The following is a 25,222-nucleotide window of genomic DNA, read 5'->3' as shown; positions in this document are numbered from 1 at the left end:
TACACAGGTCTATGTGAACATCCATAAGTTAGGACTATACAAGGTGGCATTTAGGTTTCTCGTGTTCCCTTGCATAGATGCCATCCACTGGATTGTCTCACATACTGATCCTGAGACAATGATAATGAGCTGTGTCAGTGGAACAAGGATTTCTTCCTTTAGGATGGAGGATTATTAGGAGATATATCATTTTCCATTCCTAGTGAGCAAGATGGATGCACTGTTTTACACTCCCAATGATAGCACGAACACAAGAGATATCTTGAAGCGTTGGGTAAAGGAGCCCGCAAAGTTCAGGATGAAACCCAACCAGATATACAAAATGAAGACACTCAGGAAGGCATATCAGTTCTTGGTCATCTTCACATGTTGCTTTTATGGCCAAGGGAGTACAAAAATCTTCCCATAGAGTTGGGTTGCTATGTTGGATCAACTAGAAAATGAAGGAAAACCATTCAATTGGTCCAACACGTTGGCCCTCTAGTTGAAAGTGCATATGTCCAATGCTCGGAGTCCACCCAAGGATCACTAGGAAAATTTCTTCAATTATACATACTTTATTGATGCAATCTGTGCCTGTCAACAGTTTCATGGAATGGGTTGGGCATGGACACCTTCAGAATGTTCTGTGAACATATATTATAAGTTGCTCTTAGATTGCAGCTACCGAGGATTCATGGCTAGAATATTTTACCATTTCATCGCCCCTTTGTACACAATGATCGTTGAACAAGATCAACCCTGCATGTCCTAGACAACAATGGAGGCATTGCTAAACATTAGAGATTGCTACACTTGACCCGAGGGAACCTTCATTAGAATGTACAACACAGAGAGAGCTATGCATGTGTTTCTGAGGTTCATCACAGACAAGTTGGTCATGCAGGAGGTTGCATACCAAATCTCACATGGTTTTCATCTGGATTGCACAGGAAGAAGAAGGCACCATGTCCCATGCTTCCTATGCGAATTGGGTTATACACATTTGGGAGTTTAAAACAAGTAGATGCCGAAGTGGAAGACTTCAAGAGGTTTAAGTTTGGCACCAGGAGTTTCAAACCATACAACCCACATGGTTTATGTAGCGACCATTGTGTGAGAGTGTACTATCCTTGGATCTAATGGGCGTGTCATTGGCTAGAAGAAGACCCATGGAGATATTGTTACAACTCCTCTAGGCTCAATCAACCGGTCAACATTGCAGTGGAGTGGCTAGCAACACCACAAGGAGAGGAAAAAACAACAGAAGCAAGAAGAAAACATGTGCAAGAAAAAGGTAAGAGGAAGATTTCCAAAGGTATAGAGACAGAGCAAAGCTAAAAGTTTAAGGAAGGCACACTTATGGAAAAGGTAGCTTTGGAGATAGATGTGAAGAGGTGATAGTGCAATAGGAGGATTGCAAAAAGAAGGAGAGAAAAGCAAAGGTTGGAAAATACTGAGAGGATGTTGCAGAAGTCTAGCAGAAGCTCAGGGAAGAACAAGAGTTTTGCATAAGAGAGTAGGAAGCACAACATGAGCATGAATAGGAACATGAATAGGAACCATAACAGGATGAAGTGCAAGATGCGTAGACAACGCAAACTATAGCAATACAGGTTGAAGACTCTGAACCAGTAGAAGATGAGGAACTGGGTGAGAAGTCGCGGGAATAGAAACTTTCTCTACAAGGTGAACAAATAGTAGAACAAATGGACATGGAGGTGGATAAGCCAAAACAAGATCAGGATACCGACCACATTCCAAAAGCAATCAAGGTCACTCCATAGGCTTCACCAGCTCCAATGGGAGAGAAAGTCATGATTGAACAAGGGGATACCATTCTCCGTGGGGACCATTCAGGAACAGAGATGTACAACATAGCCTTTGATGAGTCACAACACATATTTGTACAAGCACATAGAGTGCACACCTCGGATGAACATGCATCACCTGCGCACTTAGAAGAACGAGTGATTGTGTCATATGTATGGAGACATCTAGCCACCTTGACCGATACTACAAAGGCTTATGCCGAAGCCATGATCTATAGTGTTAGGTTCTTGATAACAGAAAATGAGTGCATGGCTAAGACATTGCAAGAAATCAAGCAGAGAGAGGAACAATTAATAGGATTCTCCATATCATAGATGAAGATGACCATACTTGCTGAAGTATCGGCTCTTGAGACAGTCATACAGAGACTGTATGACATATTCTTCACCATGCACAAAGTAGTTATCCACATACATGGTCATCAACAATGTTGTATCAAGATAACGCGAACACTTGAAAACATACACACCATAGTTGATCATGTACAAACATAGACAATGAGGTATAAGGGAGCCCCACTTCCTTTGTAGAAGATGATGAAGCCATATGTGGAGTTGGACAAAGCACATATCTTGAGTCAAATCTAGAACTATGAGGAACTCCTGTCACTCATCACTATTATCGAGGCTTTGTATGCACGCTTGTACAGGAGTTTTGATGTCATGGTGAGAAAGTATGACACCCTGTCGATTGGTATGCGGACCAAGGCCAAAAAGAAGAACCAATTCAGACTGGAGCTCAATGCTTACTTTGATCAGTTGATGTTCATGGCCACCAGCATAGATTTTCAAGTTTCTGGCCATGCTCAATACTAAGTTGTGCATGTTACATGATAAGTTGGACTAAGGTCCTGTTGTGGCCAGCAACAACCCCCCCCTGTTTCATTTAAGTGTTGTCCAAAATACTAAATGAACTGGGACCCTTAGTTAAAATTTAGGAAAAGCAAGAGTTTCCTTTCTTCAAAATAAGGTTACCATTGTAGGCTTAGGAAGATCTTTTGAATACTTTAAAACCTAAGTTTATGATAAGAAAAATCTTTAAAAAGTCGCATCATAAAATGACAAAAAAACACCTCCATTTGGGTATAATCCTGGTATGTGCAAGATTCTCGTACTAAGCGATATATCGCATCGCAATAAGGTAATGCCAATGAGAAAGACTTCAAGATTTTCCGATTTGCGATAACCCCGATCGCAAGATCGCATATCACAGGGAATGGGTTAACAAAATATGGCAAGCATAAAACTTCTGCGATCTGCGACGATTGCGAACCAAATCCCAAAATCACTCCATCATGAATCTTTCGGGCGCGCTATTCAAGAAAACCCACTTACCATAATCTGACTCAAGATCATGCGCTTTTAATGATAATAAAGGAATTAGTAGTCATCTATTAAATGTAGATGCATGCTTTTGCAAAGAATTACTTCACGTAAGGTGGCATATTTGATATATCTGCTGCATTTAAGACTCTCCCATCACCTTTCTTGTTCAAATCATTTCCATTTGTGAGCTACAGGAACGAAGAACGAAGGGCAATACTAAGCCATACGTAGGAAGAAGACGAGGGAAAAAGAGCAGGTGCACCCAGGATAAATGAGAATCATAAAGACTTTCTCTTAAACAAATGGGACGATCAAATCAGGAAAGCGGAACAAGCAGCAGAAACAGCAGTCACGACAGCGAACATTCTTGTCGACTGTGTAAATGAAAATTTGCACAGAGAAAACTTAATCGCAGAGACCACCCCAAGGTACTTACCAAATAAACTACGACTAAAAGCAGAATGGAAACAGAAGGCACAAGAAAAGGAAAAAGCAGTCCAAGCACTAGACAGGTTAAATTGGAAGTGTTACTGGGCATACTTGGTGAAGCCGCATAGTCAGCAGATGACTGTGAAATGTATCATAAATGCAGCCGAGAAAGTAGTGCCAACTCTCATAGATTCTATTTTCTCAGCCCAGCTCAATGCAGAAGTCAGCCAGCCGACTCTCCTCAAACCCATGATGAATGCATGCAGCTTTAAAGATCAGATTCAGAAGTAACTTTATTTAGAATGTTGTTTTTAATTAAAAATTAGATTAGAAAAAGGACGGTCATTTGAAAACCGCATCCTAAATTTTGTAAATAAACTATTATTAGAATTAGGAAATAGTATTTTAACCCTTCTCATGCATTTAGAGAAGGGTCCAGAAATTTGTCAAAAACATTTCCTCAGAATATGCCCTTCTGCACCCTCAGAGGAGGTTTTGATGAATGGATGGATCGAGGTTTATTAATGTTTGCATTTGATATCTGCTACTGATGCTGCACTTCTGTACTCTTAGTAGATATTAGAACAAGTAGAGATAAATCATTGTTGCTTGAAGCTTATGAGTAGGACTTGTCATAAATGGTACTTTTATCTCTTGATCATTTCTGCTTATATTCTTAAAGTAATATACAATTTTTAGTTGTTTATATACTATTGCATGAATGTGTGAGTTACCATTTGACACTTTTGTACGGTGGAGTCATTTATTTATGCTTGATATATGAATAACTTATTATGAGATATGCTATTCACAACTGTTTTGCCTAACTTTTTATGCAAAGTGGTTCATCTTAATTGATTTCCATTCTTATGATAGCTGAATGATCTTTATTACCAGTTATTGTTTGAAATCTCTTTAGATCGCATAATAGAAGAAATAAATCCCGGGTTAGCATAGATTAGATGTGCTGTTTTCATTAGATTACAATATCATAGAACTAGATTAAAATAGCTTAGATTAGAACTCTTAGATCAGCATCATCCAACTCTGCACACACACACACCCTTAGATTGGGAAACTGGTCCCATTATCCCCAGTCGGACCCATTATACCAAACGGATAAGGAGCTACCAACCAAGGTCCGGACCGGGAGGGTATCCCCCTTGTTGTCGACCTGATTTTCGGGGCTTCAACATATTTGGCGCTAGAAGGAGGGCCTGAACATAGTGTCTGTTGGAATGGTTTGAAATCGTAATCATTTGAAGTAGGATGGATTTTCACAAACTTCCCAGTTGGAGTTGCATCCATGTTCGTGCCTCTTCCAACACTCCACCTGAAGTGGTAAGACTCTTGTCTCAGGTAAAATTCAATGGTAAGAATAATTCTTCTGCTTTTAATCATGCCTTTCAATTTATTCAAAGAATTTCAAGTTCAAACGTTCAAAGAATTGATGAAGGCGTTTTATGCAGAATTTTGTTGGCATTATGTTATCTGGTATGACTGTATGTTACAGATGTTGTACTTGATGGCAACTCCAGTGGTGAGGCTCTCAGTTTGTTGAAAATTAAGAAGGACGCAGGCAATCGGTTCAGAAAGTGCATCCCCGCAGGTATACCATGCAGAACCCGCGTCCAGGGACGCCGACCAGCCGTTCAGGGGGTGCGTCTACCCAGTGCACACATTTCAAGGCAGAGAAAAGCACGTGGGGGTTTCTTGTGTGGTATCTAGCCGACGGTTTTGTGTTTCTATGGTGTCGGCTCGTGGTATTGTTCCATGTTTTGGGGAGGAGCTTGCCTATATAAAGCAAAGGAGTTCATTTGGATTGAGCAATGGTCTTGGGTTGAATATCTTATTTGGTGAGATCTAGTCCAGATCTAAGAGGGCGAATCTTCTAATGGACTGTGATCTCTATGGCGCATGATCAGATCTGTAGATCTGACTGTTTGGGTTTGTCCTGAAGCCTTCATATCATTTATATCTAAAGGGTCGCAGGTTCAGTGAAGGGAAAGTGCGCCGGGACGCAGGTACTGTAAAGGGAAAGTGCGCCGAGACGCAGCACAGTAGAGAGAGACCTGCGTGGCGACGCAGGGCGATCAAGGTTCAGGTGCGTCTCTGAAGCAAAAGGACGCGGCGCGATAGTTTTTTCAGGTGCGTCTCTGTAGCGAAAGACGCGGCGCGATAGTATCTTTGGGTGCGTCCCTGAAGCAACAGAACGCAGAGCAGTCAAAGGAACAGTGCGTGGGCACGCAGCGGAGCAGAAGGATATCTGCGTGTGGACGCAAAGTAGCAGAAGGTTAACGGCGTCTGGTCGCAGGCCACAGAAAGAAAAACCGCGTCTCTGTTTTAAGATGTTCTGTTGATTGAATTTCTCTATTGATAAGGTGTTCTGGGTTAGTTCTGTTGTTGCTGATCTGATATCTGTAGTGATCTATATCTGTTATGTACTTGTTGATCATCTGATGCTTTATGAAAAGAAGTAGGGGGTTGTAGCTCCCTTCCAGGAGTAGACTGGAAAACGAGAGAGAGAGAGAGTTGTAGCTCTCTGCAGGTTGCAGCCTGCGTACTGGTAAAGGACTGCACCAGTACAAAATCATTGTAAAAGAAGTTTCTAAATTGAAAGAAGATAGAGACATATTGCAGCAGGTGGTTTTCACCCACATTGGGTTTCCACCTTACATCTTGTGTTCTTTGGTGTGACTATCTGTTTTTTCATGCTCATTATTTTATGTTACTGACATGCTAAAATAATTCAAAGATCAAATAAGGAAGATTTATTAAATTGCTAGATAATACTGATTCACCCCCCCTCTCAGTATTATTTCCAACAATTGGTATCAGAGCAGGTCCTTCAGAGAAGCTTGATCGCTTGAAGGTAGATCGTTCATCATGAGCAACTACGAGAGAGAAGCATCAATCAGGCCACCGATTTTTGATGGGACAAACTTCAATTATTGGAAGGTAAGGGTTACTGCATATCTTCAATCTCTTGGTACAGAAGTTTGGGACATTGTAGAAACAGGCTATGCTTTTCCTTCAGCTACTCCTACAGATCCAGCTGAGAAAAAGAAGTATGAAACAAATGCAAAAGCAGTTAGTACTCTATTAGGAAGTATATCCCAAACTGAATTCATGAAGGTAATGCACTTCAAATCAGCAAAAGAGATATGGGACAAAATGGTCACGAGCTATGAAGGAGATGAACAGGTAAAACAAGCTAAACTTCAAACTCTCAGGATTCAATATGAGACTCTCAAGATGTATAATGATGAAAGTGTGGCTAATTATTTTCTTCGGGTAGATGAGATTGTTAATTGTATGAAAAATTTGGGTGAAGAAATAAAAGAGGCTATAGTAGTTCAAAAGATTCTAAGATCATTATCCCCAAGTTTGAATCTAAAGTATCTGCAATAGAAGAAAAGGAAAATCTCCGTGTTCTCACTATGTCTCAGCTACATGGAATTCTAACTGCTTATGAAATGAGAAAGGGAGGTCCATCAGACAGAAGGGAAGCTGCTTTTAAGGCATCAGGCAAAGAAGATTACTATGAAGCAAGCCATGTTCCAGAAGAAGAGGAAGAAGAATCAAATTTTGTCAGAAATCTTCAAAGGGGTTCTGGAAGGTTCAGAGGTAAGCTACCTTTCAAATGCTTTGCTTGTGGAAGAGTAGGTCATTATGCTGCAAAATGTCCTTATAAGGATAAAGGAAAGGAACCTGCTAGATGGAACAAGAAACAAAGTGCAAATAAGAAAAGTTACTACACCCATGAAGATAGTGATGGTTTATCAAATAGTGATGAAGATGAACAAGGTAATAAATATAAGTTGTTAATGGCATTTGAAGATGATGATTATGAGGATGCTGTAGATGTGAATAACCTCTATGATGAAATTACTAGACTCAAGAGATGTATAGAAGAAAAGAATGTGATCATTGATACTCTACAATTTCAAATTGATGAAAAAGAAAAACATCTTGAAAAACTAGAAGGTGAAATTGTTGGTCTCAGAGAAGAAATTGAGAAAACAAAAGCTATTAATCTTAAGTTTGTCAAAGGATCTGAAACTTTGGATGAGATTATCAATGTGCAGCGGTCTCCTCTAAACAAGACAGGTTTGGGTTACAATGGAGAAACCTCTCAAGCATCCACCTCAAAAAGTTATCTTGATGCGGCAAGAAGAAATGAGCAGAAGAACAATGAAGATAATCAGGTAAAGCAGGGACAAAATACAAACAGAAACTATCAGGGGCAATCCATCTTAAGGGTGAACAAAAGCTACAACCAGCCACAGGTAAAATCTTCTCAGTTTGGTTCAAGAATAGATGAAAATAGAAATTACAATCAGTTGGCAGGTAGATTCAATAACCGCAGAAGCTTCTTCAATGGACAATGCTTTTCTTGCCATAATTTTGGTCACAAAGCAGCTCAATGTGTTGCATATAAAACAATCATGACTAGGGAAGCTCAAAAACAAAGAAGTATGACAGGGATGACAAAAAGGACCTATAACAACTTTTCGGTTCTTGAAAATGAAGTCGAATGTTCTATTTGCAATAACTTTGGTCATGAAGAATCTGAATGCAGGAGCAGGTTTCAGCAGAAAAAGGAGCAAGCCTCAAGCACCAAAACATGGAGAATAAAGGAACCTCAAACAGAAAGATGTGGAATAGCATTTTATGCAGAGGGACAGGAAAATCTATGGTACATTGACAGTGGATGTTCGAAGCATATGACAGGTGATAAAGAAAAACTTGAATCTTATTCTGTTCTAGAAAAAGGAAAGAAAGTCTCTTTTGGAAACGATACTCCTGCAACTATAAAAGGAAAAGACATTGCTCAGTTAAAAGGAAAGGTCAAAGCTGGAAATGTTTTGTATGTTGATGGATTGAAGCATAATCTTCTAAGTGTCAGCCAGATGTGTGATCAAAGAACCGAGGTTATTTTCAGATCGAATGGATGTCTTGTTCGTGATCTTGATACAGGTAAAACAGTACTCAAAGGCAAAAGAACTCCAAATAATCTGTACATATTTGAAGAAGGACAACAACAATGCTATCTAAGCAAGGATGAAGAGCACTGGTTATGGCATCGAAGGTTGGGACATCTAAGCTTCTCACAAATAAGGAAAGCATGCAAATATCAGGCAGTTCGCGATCTTCCAGATATCAAAATTCCTGACAACACCATATGCAGATCATGTCAGTTTGGAAAACAAACCAGGACTAACTTTCCAGAGAAAGAAGGATCAGCTAGCATGCCTCTTGAGCTAGTACATACAGATACATGTGGTCCATTCAGGAAAAGAACACCTAGAGGAGAGGAATACTTGATATTATTTATTGATGATTTCTCCAGGTTTGTCTGGTTAGGACTTATGAAGCACAAAGATGAAGCATTCGAAAAATTCAAATCCTTCAAAGCCTTGGTTGAAAATGAATCAGGTCACAAAATTAAGTGCCTCAGATCCGACAGAGGTGGGGAATTTACTTCAAATGAATTTTTCGATTTCTGTGATGAACATGGGATAAGGAGAGAATTCTCTACAGCTAGAACTCCTCAGCAAAATGGAGTTGTTGAAAGAATGAACAGAACAATCCAACAAATGGCTCGTGCTATGCTTGATGAATCAGGAACTCCCGCAACTTTCTGGGGTGAAGCTGCACATGCTGCGGTTGTTATTCTCAACAAAACAAATGTCCGGGTGAACAGCACTCAAACTCCTCATGAGCTTTGGAGTGGCAGGACTCCTTCGGTAAAGCACTTCAAAATCTTTGGGAGCAAATGCTATATCAAGAATACTGATGAGCAACTTGGCAAACTTGAACCTAGAGCAGATGAAGGCATTCTTCTTGGCTATTCTCCACATAGCAAAGCATACAAATGCTACAATAAAAGACTTGGCAGAATTGTTGACAACATTGATGTAGTGGTTGATGAGAAGGGATATATTCCTAGGCAAGTACATCATGAAGATATAGAAGAAGATGAAGGCTACCCTCAAAGACAGAATAATGAAGAAGAAGAACCCCAAGGAGAACCTCAAGAAGAACCAGAGGAGCAGACAAGAATAGAAGAGAAAACTCCATCCAGATATGTTCAGAAGAATCATCCAGAATCTCAGATTGTGGGGCAGAAAGAAGCAGGTGTACAAACAAGAAGAACAGTTGCAGAAGCCTCAAGCTATTTGGCATTACTCTCCTCTACTGAACCACAAAATGTGAAAGAAGCATGCAAAGATGAATGTTGGGTGAAAGCAATGGATGAAGAACTTGAGCAAATCGAAAAGAACAACACTTGGGAGCTGGTTCCTAGACCAAAGGATAAGAATGTTATCGGAACAAAATGGGTCTTCAAAAATAAATTGAATGAAAATGGAGAAGTAATTAGAAACAAAGCCAGACTTGTTTGTAAAGGGTATGCGCAGCAAGAAGGAATAGACTTTGAAGAAACTTTTGCTCCTGTTGCAAGACTTGAGGCCATCCGAAAGTTCCTTGCTCTCTCAAGTTTTCAAAACTTCAAAGTATTTCAAATGGACGTGAAATCAACCTTTTTGAATGGAGACATGGAAGAAGAAGTGTACATTGAACAGCCAGATGGGTTCATTCTTGGAAATGATCCAAATCTTGTATGCCGATTGAAAAAGGCTCTCTATGGTCTCAAACAAGCTCCAAGGGCTTGGTACTACCGGTTGGACAAATATCTTCATCAACAAGGTTTCTCAAAAGGTTCAGCAGATAGCAATCTGTATATAAAAGTTGAAAATGACAAATTGCTAATACTTGTTGTGTATGTAGATGACATTATTTTTGGCAGCAATGAAGAAGCTATGAGTCAAAGCTTTGCCTCGGTCATGCAGAAAGAATTTCAAATGTCCTTGCTAGGAGAACTGACATATTTCCTTGGTTTGCAAATCCAACAAAAGGAAGGAGGAATCTTTTTATCTCAAACCAAGTATCTCAAGCAGATTTTGAAGAAATATGGCATGGAAGATGCAAAACCAGTATGTACACCCATGGTCACAGGATGTAGTCTCAGTGCAAATGATGAATCTGCAGCAGTACATCAACCAACCTACAGATCTATGATTGGAAGTTTACTATATTTGACAGGTACCCGACCGGACATCATGCATGCAGTTGGAATAGTTGGAAGATTTCAGGCAAATCCGAAGGAGACTCATCTTCAGGCAGTAAAGAGAATTTTCAAATATCTTCAAGGGACTCAAAATTATGGCTTATGGTATCCTAGAGATACAGATCTTACTCTTCATGCTTATACAGATGCAGATTGGGCCGGAAGCGTGGATGACAGGAAAAGCACAAGTGGTGGTGCATTCTTTATGGGTTCCAGACTGGTATCTTGGTTCAGCAAGAAACAGAGTTCCATTGCCTTATCTACAGCTGAAGCAGAATATGTCGCTGTTGCATCTTGTTGCACCCAACTCCTTTGGATGATGCAGACTTTGCAGGATTTTCAAATCACTTGTACTCCACCAATCCCCATCTTATGTGATAATACAAGTGCAATCAGCATCTCAAAGAACCCTGTTATGCATTCAAAAACCAAGCACATACCAATCAAGTACCATTTTCTCCGGGAACAAGTGCTTGAACAGAAAGTCAAGTTGGAGTATGTTCCTTCCAAGGAACAAGTTGCTGATATTCTCACCAAACCATTGCCCAGGGACACATTTGAATACCTCAGGAAAAAGCTGGGGGTTGTTGATGCATCATCTTATTGTTGAACATCTTCTTATTGGTGGTACAAGGCTCAGGGGGAGCACATAATGCATTGTTGGCATTATGGAGAAGGAGATCTTGGAAATAGCTGCAATATGTCTCTATCTCTTTCATGGTGGATTTCTGGTTATTTGTTGCAGATCTGGAGGAGCATGAGCTAAGGGGGAGCATACCCTTTGCCCTTGATGTCAAAGGGGGAGAATGAAGCTGAAGCTTGTAAGGTTGAGGTTGCCATCAAGTCCAAAGGGGGAGATTGTTGACATTATGTTATCTGGTATGACTATATGTTACAGATGTTGTACTTGATGGCAACTCCAGTGGTGAGGCTCTCAGTTTGTTGAAAATTAAGAAGGACGCGGGCAATCGGTTCAGAAAGTGTGTCCCCGCAGGTATACCATGCAGAACCCGCGTCCAGGGACGCCGGCCAGTCGTTCAGGGGGTGCGTCTACCCAGTGCACACATTTCAAGGCAGAGAAAAGCACGTGGGGGTTTCTTGTGTGGTATCTAGCCGACGGTTTTGTGTTTCTATGGTGTCGGCTCGTGGTATTGTTCCATGTTTTGGGGAGGAGCTTGCCTATATAAAGCAAAGGAGTTCATTTGGATTGAGCAATGGTCTTGGGTTGAATATCTTATTTGGTGAGATCTAGTCCAGATCTAAGAGGGCGAATCTTCTAATGGACTGTGATCTCTATGGCGCATGATCAGATCTGTAGATCTGACTGTTTGGGTTTGTCCTGAAGCCTTCATATCATTTATATCTAAAGGGTCGTAGGTTCAGTGAAGGGAAAGTGCGCCGGGACGCAGGTACTGTAAAGGGAAAGTGCGCCGAGACGCAGCACAGTAGAGAGAGACCTGCGTGGCGACGCAGGGCGATCAAGGTTCAGGTGCGTCTCTGAAGCAGAAGGACGCGGCGCGATAGTTTTTTCAGGTGCGTCTCTGTAGCGAAAGACGCGACGCGATAGTATCTTTGGGTGCGTCCCTGAAGCAACAGAACGCAGAGCAGTCAAAGGAACAGTGCGTGGGCACGCAGCGGAGCAGAAGGATATCTGCGTGTGGACGCAGAGTAGCAGACTGTTAACGGCGTCTGGTCGCAGGCCACAGAAAGAAAAATTGCGTCTCTGTTTTAAGATGTTCTGTTGATTGAATTTCTCTATTGATAAGGTGTTCTGGGTTAGTTCTGTTGTTGCTGATCTGATATCTGTAGTGATCTATATCTGTTATGTACTTGTTGATCATCTGATGCTTTATGAAAAGAAGTAGGGGGTTGTAGCTCCCTTCCAGGAGTAGACTGGAAAACGAGAGAGAGAGAGAGTTGTAGTTCTCTGCAGGTTGCAGCCTGCGTACTGGTAAAGGACTGCACCAGTACAAAATCATTGTAAAAGAAGTTTCTAAATTGAAAGAAGATAGAGACATATTGCAGCAGGTGGTTTTCACCCACATTGGGTTTCCACCTTACATCTTGTGTTCTTTGGTGTGACTATCTGTTTTTTCATGCTCATTATTTTATGGTACTGACATGCTAAAATAATTCAAAGATCAAATAAGGAAGATTTATTAAATTGCTAGATAATACTGATTCACCCCCCCTCTCAGTATTATTTCCAACAAATTTTTACTCTCACATTCACGGTGGAAGCTAGAAAATGGTGTAGAAGCCTCCCAGTTGCCTCAATTCACAGCTGGGACCAATTTGTCAAGGTTTTCATTTGTAAATTTGATTGCTATGATTATGATCAGGTATATGATGATATTGAGTATCTACGAAAAGAAGATGAATATGTTAGGGATTTTAATATGTGATTTCATCTTGATTGTCTAAAATATGATCTTGAAAATGAACTCACGAATGAAGAATCTTCAGATTATGCTGAGCATTCCCTACCTCCTATGTCCGATCCATCAAAATTAGTTCGAGTCTTGTTTTATTTTCTTCTAATAGGAATGAAAATTCCAATTTGAATGTGTGAATCACTCATGATGAAGAAAATTCCCAAAGCTTAGGAAACACGCCTGCTCTAATGCAAGAAGACAAAAGCGAGAACGTTGAAAGAAAGCCTGCCTTGGAACCAGAAAGAAACTTGGAGACAAGGTTAGATAATACCATCGCAAGCCAACAAATGCAGACGCCAAGGTTAAAACAACAAATTAATTCTCTTTCAGAAAATACAAACACGCAAAGGTATGATCTAAAGCCCGATGTCTATGATGAATGTGATGAACAAGAATTTGTTCACGATGATATTTTCAAATGCATTGTTTCAGAATCACATTTTTCTCTGTATCCTGATGTATTTAGTGATGATAATGTTTTCCCCCTCAGTATTAATGATATCTCAAAAAGTACAGAGGATTATTCAAATGAATCACCATTAGGTTTTCAAAACAAAGAGGTAGTTATAGAACATCCTTTGGTCATTTACAAATAAGAACGACTTGACCTTCCTTTTCTGAAAATATTGGATGAAAAAGAAAAATCTAGAGAGACCTGTAAAATCATTTATGATAGCTACTGTGATGATGATGACGATGTTGATTTATCTCAAGTAACTCAACAGAGCTCAGATAATGAGAGATATTCTAATTCAAGAATCATATCAGTCGATCCTCATTTCGGAGCGACAGATCATTTACATGATTTTACTATCCAAAACAATATCCCGATCTATGATTCGTATCATGAGAAAACCCTATGCCTATTCCCAATCAGAACTTGTTTTCTGATTCACAAGACGTAATTCAAAATTACTCAGATCCCATAATCCTGGCTAGCTCTTGTGAAGAAGAAAATATTCCAAGTCAATCCCAGTTGTGTTGTAACATTAGTTGTACAGATAATCATTGCTTTATTTTTCGCTTGCACTCATTTTGTATAAAATCGGATTGTATTTTAAATTTTCATACTTTTGATAGATTACTATGGTATATTGAGCACCTTATCAAAGAACATTCGAAAGATGTATTACCATTTTGGAAAACTAAATTGTGTCAAGGAAATACAGAACTTTTTCAATTCCACGATCAATCAATATCAACCTTTCAGAAAAAATTTCTATGTCATCCAAAACATCATCAACAAAAAAAAATTATTTTTGGAAACCTACCAGCAATTTGCGTTAATTGATAAATCTCTTTCCAAAAATTTCCATCTATTCTTCATTGATTTATTTAGTGATTTATATGTGGAAACTTTCCTTTTACGAGAAATTGCTAAAAGCTTGACTTTTATGCATAGTAGATTACAGGCCATTAAAACTAAAAAATCATATTCGCAATCATGGCTTGTCATCTTTCCTATTACATGATCACCAATCTATAACAGAAATTCATCCCGATTTTTATGATCTAATAGGTATCCAATTGGACAAAAGATTTCATAAGAAAGAAATTTCAGGCGGAATTCCAACTGAAGTTACACTTTCTAATCCTACATCCAATATTCATAGTCCAAGAAAAGTTTTATTCTTAACACTGATGTTTAGAAGGTACATACGTGTAGGAATAAAAATGAAAAGATGGTTCCACTGGAAATATCATTTTACCTAGCTAATTTTTTTGTTTATAGTTAGAATAGGAGTAGGGGTAGTTTAGCTAGGTTGTTAGGTGGATAATTTAGTTTTTTAAATACTGGTAGGCAAAATAAAAGAAGAAATTATCCCTATCATGTACATAATCCAAGGGAATAGTTACCTCTCATTTCTTTAAATATTTTCCTCCCTATAAAATTTTCCAATGGTTAACAGCATTTGACATTCACTAAAGACACCATTTCTCTATCAGATTTTGAACTTTTGCTCGTATAAATAGCAAATCTTTTGGAAACTTGATCTTTAACAGTTAAAACTTTAAACCAGATATGATACTAGTTCCAACTTCAAAAAAATTGACAAAAGCAATCTTAGTGAAAAAATTGTTTTATATCAGTACAATGAAAGGTATCAATAACAAAGTGAGGATTCCCTGTAAAATAGCCATGTCCAAAAAAAAAAAAAAAATCTCTATTATTGTCGTCCAGGGCTTTCTTAAGGAAAAAAATGACTTCCTCCCTGCTAAAGAAAATCGCAACATTTAGAGAAACGACCCAAGGATACACTATATCTTGAAGAATAAGAGGTCTAATCATGAGTCGGCTTATCATGATCACAGATATTATAACTTTGCTGACTTTGCCAAACACTGTCCATCAAAACAGGGCAATGACTCAAGATTGTTGAAATCAAAAGACAAGGGGTCTCATCACGAGCCAGCTTGTTCAGCGAAAGTGTAACTCAAGTGAATGACTGTGTCATAATTTGGCTACCAAACCAAGACATTGTTCTTTAAGAATAAAAAAGGAGAAAGTGTCAATATGGGTTTTTCTTTGAAAGTTGTAGATCACCTTAAGCAGGATAAAGGATCATTATTGGGTAATAGGTAACCCTGTCGAGGCTATGAACGCCTGCTGGCAGCAGAGGCTCTACCTGCGACAAATGAGCATATTTTAAAAAAAAACTGGTACACAGGGAAGACCTTATTTTATCTTTACAACACCAAGTAATGGCTGATGTAAATGCAAGGACAAGCTGAGGAAGCAAATAATTAAAGTAGAAAGAGGTTGGAGCAAAATGTCATTGACAGTTTGGGGTATAATACACTTTATCTTTTTATAATAAAGTTTAATTTTCCAAAAAAATTTGTGTTGAAAATTTGAAAAGTTCAATAGAAAATCAGAGATAACTGGTTCTCCCAAGTGAATCACTAATTGTTGTGGCCAGCAACAACCCCCCCCCCTTTTTTCATTTAAGTGTTGTCCAAAATACTAAATGAATCGGGACCCTTAGTTAAAATTTAGGAAAAGCAAGAGTTTCCTTTCTTCAAAATAAGGTTACCATCATAGGCTTAGGAAGATCTTTTGAATACTTTAAAACCTAAGTTTATGATAAGAAAAATCTTTAAAAAGTCGCATCATAAAATGACAGAAAAACACCTCCATTTGGGTATAATCCTGGTATGTGCAAGATTCTCGTACTAAGCGATATATCGCATCGCAATAAGGTAATGCCAATGAGAAAGACTTCAAGATTTTCCGATTTGCGATAACCCCGATCGCAAGATTGCATATCGCAGGGAATGGGTTAACAAAATATGGCAAGCATAAAACTTCTGTGATCTGCGATGTTGCGATATCGCGATAGCACGATGGTGCGATAATGCGATGTCGCGATTTGCGACGATTGCGAACCAAATCCCAAAATCACTCCATCGCGAATCTTTTGGGTGCGCTATTCAAGAAAACCCACTTACCATAATCTGACTCAAGATCATGTGCTTTTAATGATAATAAAGGAATTAGTTGTCATGTATTAAATGTAGATGCGTGCTTTTGCAAAGAATTACTTCACGTAAGGTGGCATATTTGATATATCTGCTGCATTCAAGACTCTCCCATCACCTTTCTTGTTCAAATCATTTCCATTTGTGAGCTGCAGGAACGAGGAACGAAGGGCGATACCAAGCCATACGCAGGAAGAAGATGAGGGAAAAAGAGCAGGCGCACCCAGGATAAATGAGAATCATAAAGACTTGCTCTTCAACAAATGGGACGATCAAATCATGGAAGCGGAACAAGCAGCAAAAACAGCGGCCACGACAGCGAACATTCTTGTCGACTGTGTAAATGAAAATTTGCACAGAGCAAACTTAATCGCAGAGACCACCCCAAGGTATTTACCAAATAAACTACGACTAGAAGCAGAATGGAAACAGAAGGCACAAGAAAAGGAAAAAGCGGTCCAAGCACTAGACAGGTTAAATTGGGAGTGTTGCTAGGCATACTTGGTGAAGCCACATAGTCAGCCAATGACTGTGAAATGTATTAAATGCGGCCAAGAAAGTAGTGCCAACTCTCATAGATTCTATTTTCTCAGCCCAGCTCAAAGTAGAAGTCAGCCAACTGACTCTCCTCAAACCCATGATGAATGCATGCAGCTTTAAAGATCAGATTCAAAAGTAACTTTATTTAGAATGTTGTTTTTTCTTAAAAATTAGATTAGAAAAAGGACAGTCATTTGAAAACCGCATCCTAAATTTTGTAAATAAACTATTATTAGAATTAGGAAATAGTATTTTAACCCTTCTCATGCATTTAGAGAAGGGTCCAAAAATTTGTCAAAAACATTTCCTCAGAACATGCACTTCTGCACCCTCAGAGGAGGTTTTGATGAATGGATGGATCGAGGTTTATTAATGTTTGCATTTGATATATGCTACTGATGTTGCACTTCTGTACTCTTAGTAGATATTAGAACAGGTAGAGATAAATCATTGTTGCTTGAAGCTTATGAGTAGGACTTGTCATAAATGGTACTTTTATCTCTTGATCATTTATGCTTATATTCTTAAAGTAATACACAGTTTTTAGTTGTTTATATACTATTGCATGAACGTGTGAGTTACCATTTGGCACTTTTGTACGGTGGAGTCATTTATTTATGCTTGATATATGAATAACTTATTATGCGATATGCTGTTCACAACTATTTTGCCTAACTTTTTATGCAAAGTGGTTCATCTTAATTGATTTCCATTCTTATGATAGCTGAATGATCTTTATTACCAGTTATTGTTTGAAATCTCTTTAGATCGCATAATAGAAGAAATACATCCCGGGTTAGCATAGATTAGATGTTTTGTTTTCATTAGATTACAATATCATAGAACTAGATTAAAATAGCTTAGATTAGAACTCTTAGATCAGCATCATCCAACTCTGCACACACACACACACCCTTAGATTGGGAAACTGGTCCCATTATCCCCAGTCGGACCCGCTATACCAAACGGATAAGGAGCTGCCAACCAAGGTCTGGACCGGGTGGGTATCCCCCTTGTTGTTGACTCGATTTTCGGGGCTTCAACAGGTCCCAAATAATTATACCCAGAAGCAATGGAGGCAAGAGTTCATTTCTAGAAGGACTTCATCAAATAGTACACGTACACCATTACACACTACCAAGCGTGGTATCAGTTCGTCACCGAGTATCATGGAGAGAATATTGATGGGATGGTCTTCCCACAGTTGTCTGAGTCTTAGTGTTGTCTTTTCTAGCTGGCTCAAGCCAATTTTGTCCCACGTGCGTATATGTGGAAAATGTATCATTTTTGTAACACATGATGTAAAGTGAAATTCCAAGTGTCACTAGTGGAATACAAATAGTCACATGTAATGTAAAGAGTCATGAGGGTAGTCCAAGAGGCACAAAGGGGAATTTCAAGGGTCACCCCACACTTTGTTATAAATAGAACCTCATAACTCATAGAGAAGGCTTTTGGGAGCCAATATTTCGCTAGGCATTACTTAGAGAGGGCTTGGAGAGTATTTTCACAAACCTTGGCTTATCCACAGTTGATGCAGCCCAGGCCGCTCCCAGGCCACTTCTACCAGGATCTTCTCACCACATGCATATAAAAGCTATTTTTATGACATTGTAATTTCATGATTTAAAACCCCAATTCATAACTTAATAAAAGAGGCGCCATACCAACATTTCAATCCACATAAAACTGTCCATACCAAAATTCAAATCTGGAAATCTTCGAACCTTCTCATAAACAATATATTGGCTGGATTCAATTTAAAGATCGCACTCTTACATTTAAACGTCGGTGATTATACTTCATATGACTGGCCACTAACAAATAGCTCGGAGTGTTTAGAATAGCTCGAAGCCTACCACAACCGCATATAAGGTTTTGTAATGCGGATCTTTTCAACAACCATGCATATATACCTCTGCTCATAAAGTTTTGTTCAAATGCGCATGTATCGCAGTCGCCAACCAAAGAAACGGAATTATCTATATAATAAGTCGCACAAACAGTTTTATAAAACCTTTATGCTTGGCGATTACGTAGCAAAGAATACAACCTTCTACAAACCTTATTCTTGGCGATTACAGTTTTATTAATTAATTGTGGCTGACAGCTTAAGAGCGATACCTTCTTTGCTGGCCGACATACACAACACATATGCTTATATGCCACGCGACATATAGTTACGTTATATAGCAGGGAATTGCTTACCTCCTTATCGATCAATGATAACTATAACAGACCTTTGCCATAAACAATGGCTTATAAGCCACAGACTGTCGCTTTATAAATGTCAGCACCTCATAAAGGTTTGATTACCAAGTCGGCTCTCGGTCCTGGTTTTGTTACGCCTCCCTTTAAAACTGAAAGACTTGAACGCTTATCACTTAACTCACACAACGAACAGTTTGTCACGATTTCCCTTCGCGTGAGGCTACACTACGTTGCATATTCCCTTAACCTTTGCAATGGTTGGAGCCCATCGCATGATCCTTCCTCTGCGTTGTGGAGATTTCCGTATTCCAACCTACGAATGCTATGAAATTCAAGAGACGTAGCCTTAACCTTCGTGCAGGCGCTCACAGAACTATACAGTCACTCAACGAACGCCGATAAGGTCTCCAACAGATGCGATAAACTTCAAGTATAAATTCCCATATAACCAGAGATGGAAAAAGATTTAGCACAGGCGGATATCATTAGAAAAGATCATCGATTCTTTTTCAAACAGAAATGGATGCGTGAATATTTCAATGAACAGAGAGCTACGCCGTATATATCATCATCACGAGGTTGATGTGTATGGACAAATATTTTTCCTTCAAGAATACTATGATACCGAACCATATGCGCCATTAAAAATCAAGACCGCTTTAATTTTGTAAATCCATTATAGTCAATTAATAAAGCCACTAAAACTCTAGGTATCATGCTCATAAAGAACTGAATTCACCATATTCATATTGACATAAAAATAAGCATTGACAAAAGTTATATTCATGGCCAGATATGCAATCCATGGCCCTTTTACAAACTGCCGAAGGCTGAGAGCACTTCCTTACTTCTGACACTCACTCCTCACACTTCTCTCTACCTTCAATGCTTATGAGGCTCCATAATTTATTAAACTTAACATGATTAAAAATCCCAAAATCACTCAACTAAAAGCTCTAACTCTACATGCAATGCATACACATGGAAAAGCATCTTTTTGTCTTTTTCCATCTTTTTCCTATTCTAAAATAGAAAAGTTATCCTTATCACTTTAATGTCCACATCCATCGCTTTTATGCCTAAAAGCTCTCCTAATTTTATTTATTTTGAGAATATCTAATTAACTTGGAATTTAGGAAACTAATGCATGACCCCTATCTTTATTATTTACAATAATTTCCTTTTGGGTTGATGCTCCCGCATCATACTCCCAAGGTAGAAAATTTTCATGATCTCCTGATCATGTGTCCAGCTCCATGTTTGCCTGGATCCCATATCTTGTGTTGTAACTTTGCACTTGCCGCTGCTTCTGTATGTTCTTCTCCAGGTCTCCATATTTTATGCTGCTTTGCTCCACTAGCTGTACTCTTGCATTCTCCTGCTGTCTTCTTCTTGCTGCTTCTCTTTTGTTTCACTGCTGCTGTCTTTTTCTGAGACACTTTCAGCATGATTCTTCTGATTAATTCAATTTCCTTGTCCAATAAATCTTCAAGCTGCTGATTTCTTGCTTCTATGCTGGTCTCTGTTCTGACTTTCTCATTTCTTACTGCCACCCAATCATCCACCCTCTCTTGTCTTCTGGAACAGAGAACTTCTTTCCCCTTTAATTGACTGTTCAGCTGAGTCAAATGTTTCTCAGCACCAGCGATAATTCCTGCATTCACAAAACACATGTTAAAATTAAAATCACAAGGCATCAGTGCCTTACTTCCCTCTGCCAGTATCTCAGTATGTTGTTCCATCCCAATCAGCACATCAATATGCTGATTTGCCTTCACCATGAGACTGTTAACTAGTCCTTCCTTCTTACCATCTTCAGCTTTATGATTGTCATTCATGAAGATTCTCTTCCCTTGTTTCTCCATCCAATCAGTCCTTTGTCTCTCCAACTCTCTTCTTTGGAGATCTAGTTTCCTATACAATTCAACAACTTCATTAGGAGTAGACCTTGGAAATTTCACAGGATTTTCTATACCTCCACTAGTTTTTGACCAATCATCAGCTGGTCCTTCTCTTTCTACCTCAACATCCTGATTAGACTCCTTCTTCTCCATCTGCTTCTGAGATCTTGCTAACTCATTATCGATCTGAACCGTCTTCAGGTTCAATTCTTCTTGCACAAACTCTAAAGTTTGTTTATCTTCTTGTTCTGTACCTGCAAACATGTGCAACTCATTAGTTTTTAAATCATGAGACCTTTCAACCTTGACTTCTTTCTTCAACATTTTTCTCTTAATATATCTGCATGCGGGAATTTCAAACTCCAACTCTGGCGCAAGAACTCTAAGTCCCTTTTTCAACAAGGCAATCAAAATTTGCTTCAACTTTCTCTGCAACTGTCGCCAAATCACTCTCTTTCCCTTCAGTGGAAAGATCCATTTTCCATTTTGATCTTTCTGCTCTTGCATCCATTCTTCCATTACCTGCAATTGTACCTTCATTAGTGCAATCTCTCTTTCTCGAATTCCTGCAGTCATCCCATCAGCTAATTGTCTTTCACCTGCAACCATCCACAAATTGTCAGATTTAAAATCATACGACCCTTTGGTCTTACTTGAAGTTTCAGTCTTCAAGCCTTCATCTTCGCTATCTCCCAGAAATTCTCCTTGTTCTGGTTCATAGATGTATTCTTCAACTTCCTCTGGACTTATCTTCTTGCCATTTACCTTGGCATCCTCTTTCTTCTGTCCTCTACCGTGGCTTTTTCCTGAACCTTTGCTATGACTATCAGTAGTCATCTTCTCCTTCATCATGAGTTCCTCACCTATGCGTTGCATGAAGCCTCCGCCACAGCAAACTCTCTTGCTGCCATTTACCTCACCAATCCTTCCCTCAGGATCTGGTCTTTTGGTAATCATTGGTCCTCCACTGGAACCTTTCGAGCATCCTCTACTGCTCTTTCAGGCTTCTCTCATCTGCAACTTTCTTCAACCTCTGTTGAATCTCCTCTGCAACAAGCCTCTGCAACAGATAGTCCTCCTAGCTGCAATCTTACCTCACTAAGTTCTCCTTACTTAGTCTTTTGGTAAGCACGATCCTTTATCTGGAACCTTCTTCTGAGCAACACCTTTTCTCCCTCTAGGCTTTTTCAATCTCCTTCTCTCTCCTGAGAACACTTCAGTTGTCCTCTTTATCCAATTCCTTATTGGACTCTTCAGGTTCACTGCCACTTTTCTGCAATCATAAACTTCAATTCACAAATTCCAAGTCAGAAAAATAATCTCACCTCTTAAGATCTTACATGATCTTGTCCTCCCTTTGTTCCTGCAATCCTGTTCACTTGTGTAGTTTGCATATCAAATTTAAAAACCATTCAACACACTTCAGTTCTCAAAAAAACAAATATCTTCAACTGAGCAATCTAGCTCTGATACCACCTGATGCAGCCCAGGCCGCTCCCAGGCCACTTCTACCAGGATCTTCTCACCACATGCATATAAAAGCTATTTTTATGACATTGTAATTTCATGATTTAAAACCCCAATTCATAACTTAATAAAAGAGGCGCCATACCAACATTTCAATCCACATAAAACTGTCCATACCAAAATTCAAATCTTGAAATCTTCGGACATTCTCATAAACAATATATTGGCTGGATTCAATTTAAAGATCGCACTCTTACCTTTAAACGTCGGTGATTATACTTCATATGACTGGCCACTAACAAATAGCTCGGAGTGTTTAGAACAGCTCGAAGCCTACCACAACCTGCATATAAGGTTTTGTAATGCGGATCTTTTCAACAACCATGCATATATACCTCTGCTCATAAAGTTTTGTTCAAATGCGCATGTATCGCAGTCGCCAACCAAAGAAACGGAATTATCTATATAATAAGTCGCACAAACAGTTTTATAAAACCTTTATGCTTGGCGATTATGCAGCAAAGAATACAACCTTCTACAAACCTTATTCTTGGCGATTACAGTTTTATTAATTAATTGTGGCTGACAGCTTAAGAGCGATACCTTCTTTGGTGGCCGACATACACAACACATATGCTTATATGCCACACGACATATAGTTACGTTATATAGCAGGGAAGTGCTTACCTCCTTATCGATCAATGATAACTATAACAGACCTTTGCCATAAACAATGGCTTATAAGCCACGGACTGTCGCTTTATAAATGTCAGCACCTCATAAAGGTTTGATTACCAAGTCGGCTCTCGGTCCTGGTTTCGTTATGCCTCCCTTTAAAACTGAAAGACTTGAACGCTTATCACTTAACTCACACAATGAACAGTTTGTCACGATTGCCCTTCGCGTGAGGCTACACTACGTTTCATATTCCCTTAACCTTTGCAATGGTTGGAGCCCATCTCATGATCCTTCCTCTGCGTTGTGGAGATTTCCGTATTCCAACCTGCGAATACTATGAAATTCAAGAGACGTAGCCTTAACCTTCGTGCAGGCGCTCACAGAACTATACAGTCACTCAACGAACGCCGATAAGGTCTCCAACAGATGTGATAAACTTCAAGTATAAATTCCCATATAACCAGAGATGGAAAAAGATTTAACACAGGCGGATATCATTAGAAAAGATCATCGATTCTTATTCAAACAGAAACGGATGCGTGAATATTTCAATGAACAGAGAGCTACGCCGTATATATCATCATCACGAGGTTGATGCGTATGGACAAAGATTTTTCCTTCAAGAATACTATGATACCGAACCCTATGCGCCATTAAAAATCAAGACCGCTTTAATTTCGTAAATCCATTACAGTCAATTAATAAAGCCACTAAAACTCTAGGTATCATGCTCATAAAGAACTGAATTCACCATATTCATATTGACATAAAAATAAGCATTGACAAAAGTTATATTCATGGCCAGATATGCAATCCATGGCCCTTTTACAAACTGCCGAAGGCTGAGAGCACTTCCTTACTTATCACACTCACTCCTCACACTTCTCTCTGCCTTCAATGCTTATGAGGCTCCATAATTTATTAAACTTAACATGATAAAAAATCCCAAAATCACTCAACTAAAAGCTCTAACTCTACATGCAATGCCTACACATGGAAAAGCATCTTTTTGTCTTTTTCCATCTTTTTCCTATTCTAAAATAGAAAAGTTATCCTTATCACTTTAATGTCCACATCCATCGCTTTTATGCCTAAAAGCTCTCCTAATTTTATTTATTTTGAGAATATCTAACTAACTTGGAATTTAGGAAACTAATGCATGACCCCTATCTTTATTATTTACAATAATTTCCTTTTGGGTTGATGCTCCCGCATCAACAGTGCAAAGTGAGTATGTCTCTTTGGAGGAGAAGGCAGTTTTGACTGTAATGTTCCACTATTGGGCCTAATGGTTTTCATGGTTGTATGTATGGATGGAACTTTCACTTTATATGATATGACAGAGCCAACATGTTTCATGCATATGTTGTTATTGTAGTTCGACTATTCTGGTTACTTTAGCAATGTATGTGGTTTTACTTACACATTGATGTATGGATTATTCCTTATGTCATTGTATGAATTTATTGAAACATGTTGTTCATTTAACTCATCACTTTGTATTTTCGACTATTCTGCTTTCTAATTTGTGATGTCATTCAACTCATGTGTTCCTTTCAGGATGTGTACTATTATAGGCTTCTAAGGGATACACTTATTTTCTCCTTGTCTGTGTTATAACCTCCCCATGCATCTCTCCTGACTTGCTACAAGGTCACACACTTTCTTCTGACAAGGATATCTTGCTTACCTCCGCATGCTATCATAGTCAAGGCATAGATTTACAACCCACTACTAGGACTCCTACTCCAAAGGTCTGAGGAGTTGTTACTTCTTACCGAAGATATCCCGTGACATGTAGGCGGGTACAGC

This window comes from Pinus tabuliformis, chromosome 6 (assembly GCF_031772625.1).
Source record: "Pinus tabuliformis cultivar Carrire ecotype Pingquan chromosome 6, CPIR1, whole genome shotgun sequence".
Taxonomy (NCBI): Eukaryota; Viridiplantae; Streptophyta; class Pinopsida; order Pinales; family Pinaceae; genus Pinus; species Pinus tabuliformis.
Note: the sequence above shows the minus strand (reverse complement) of the source record.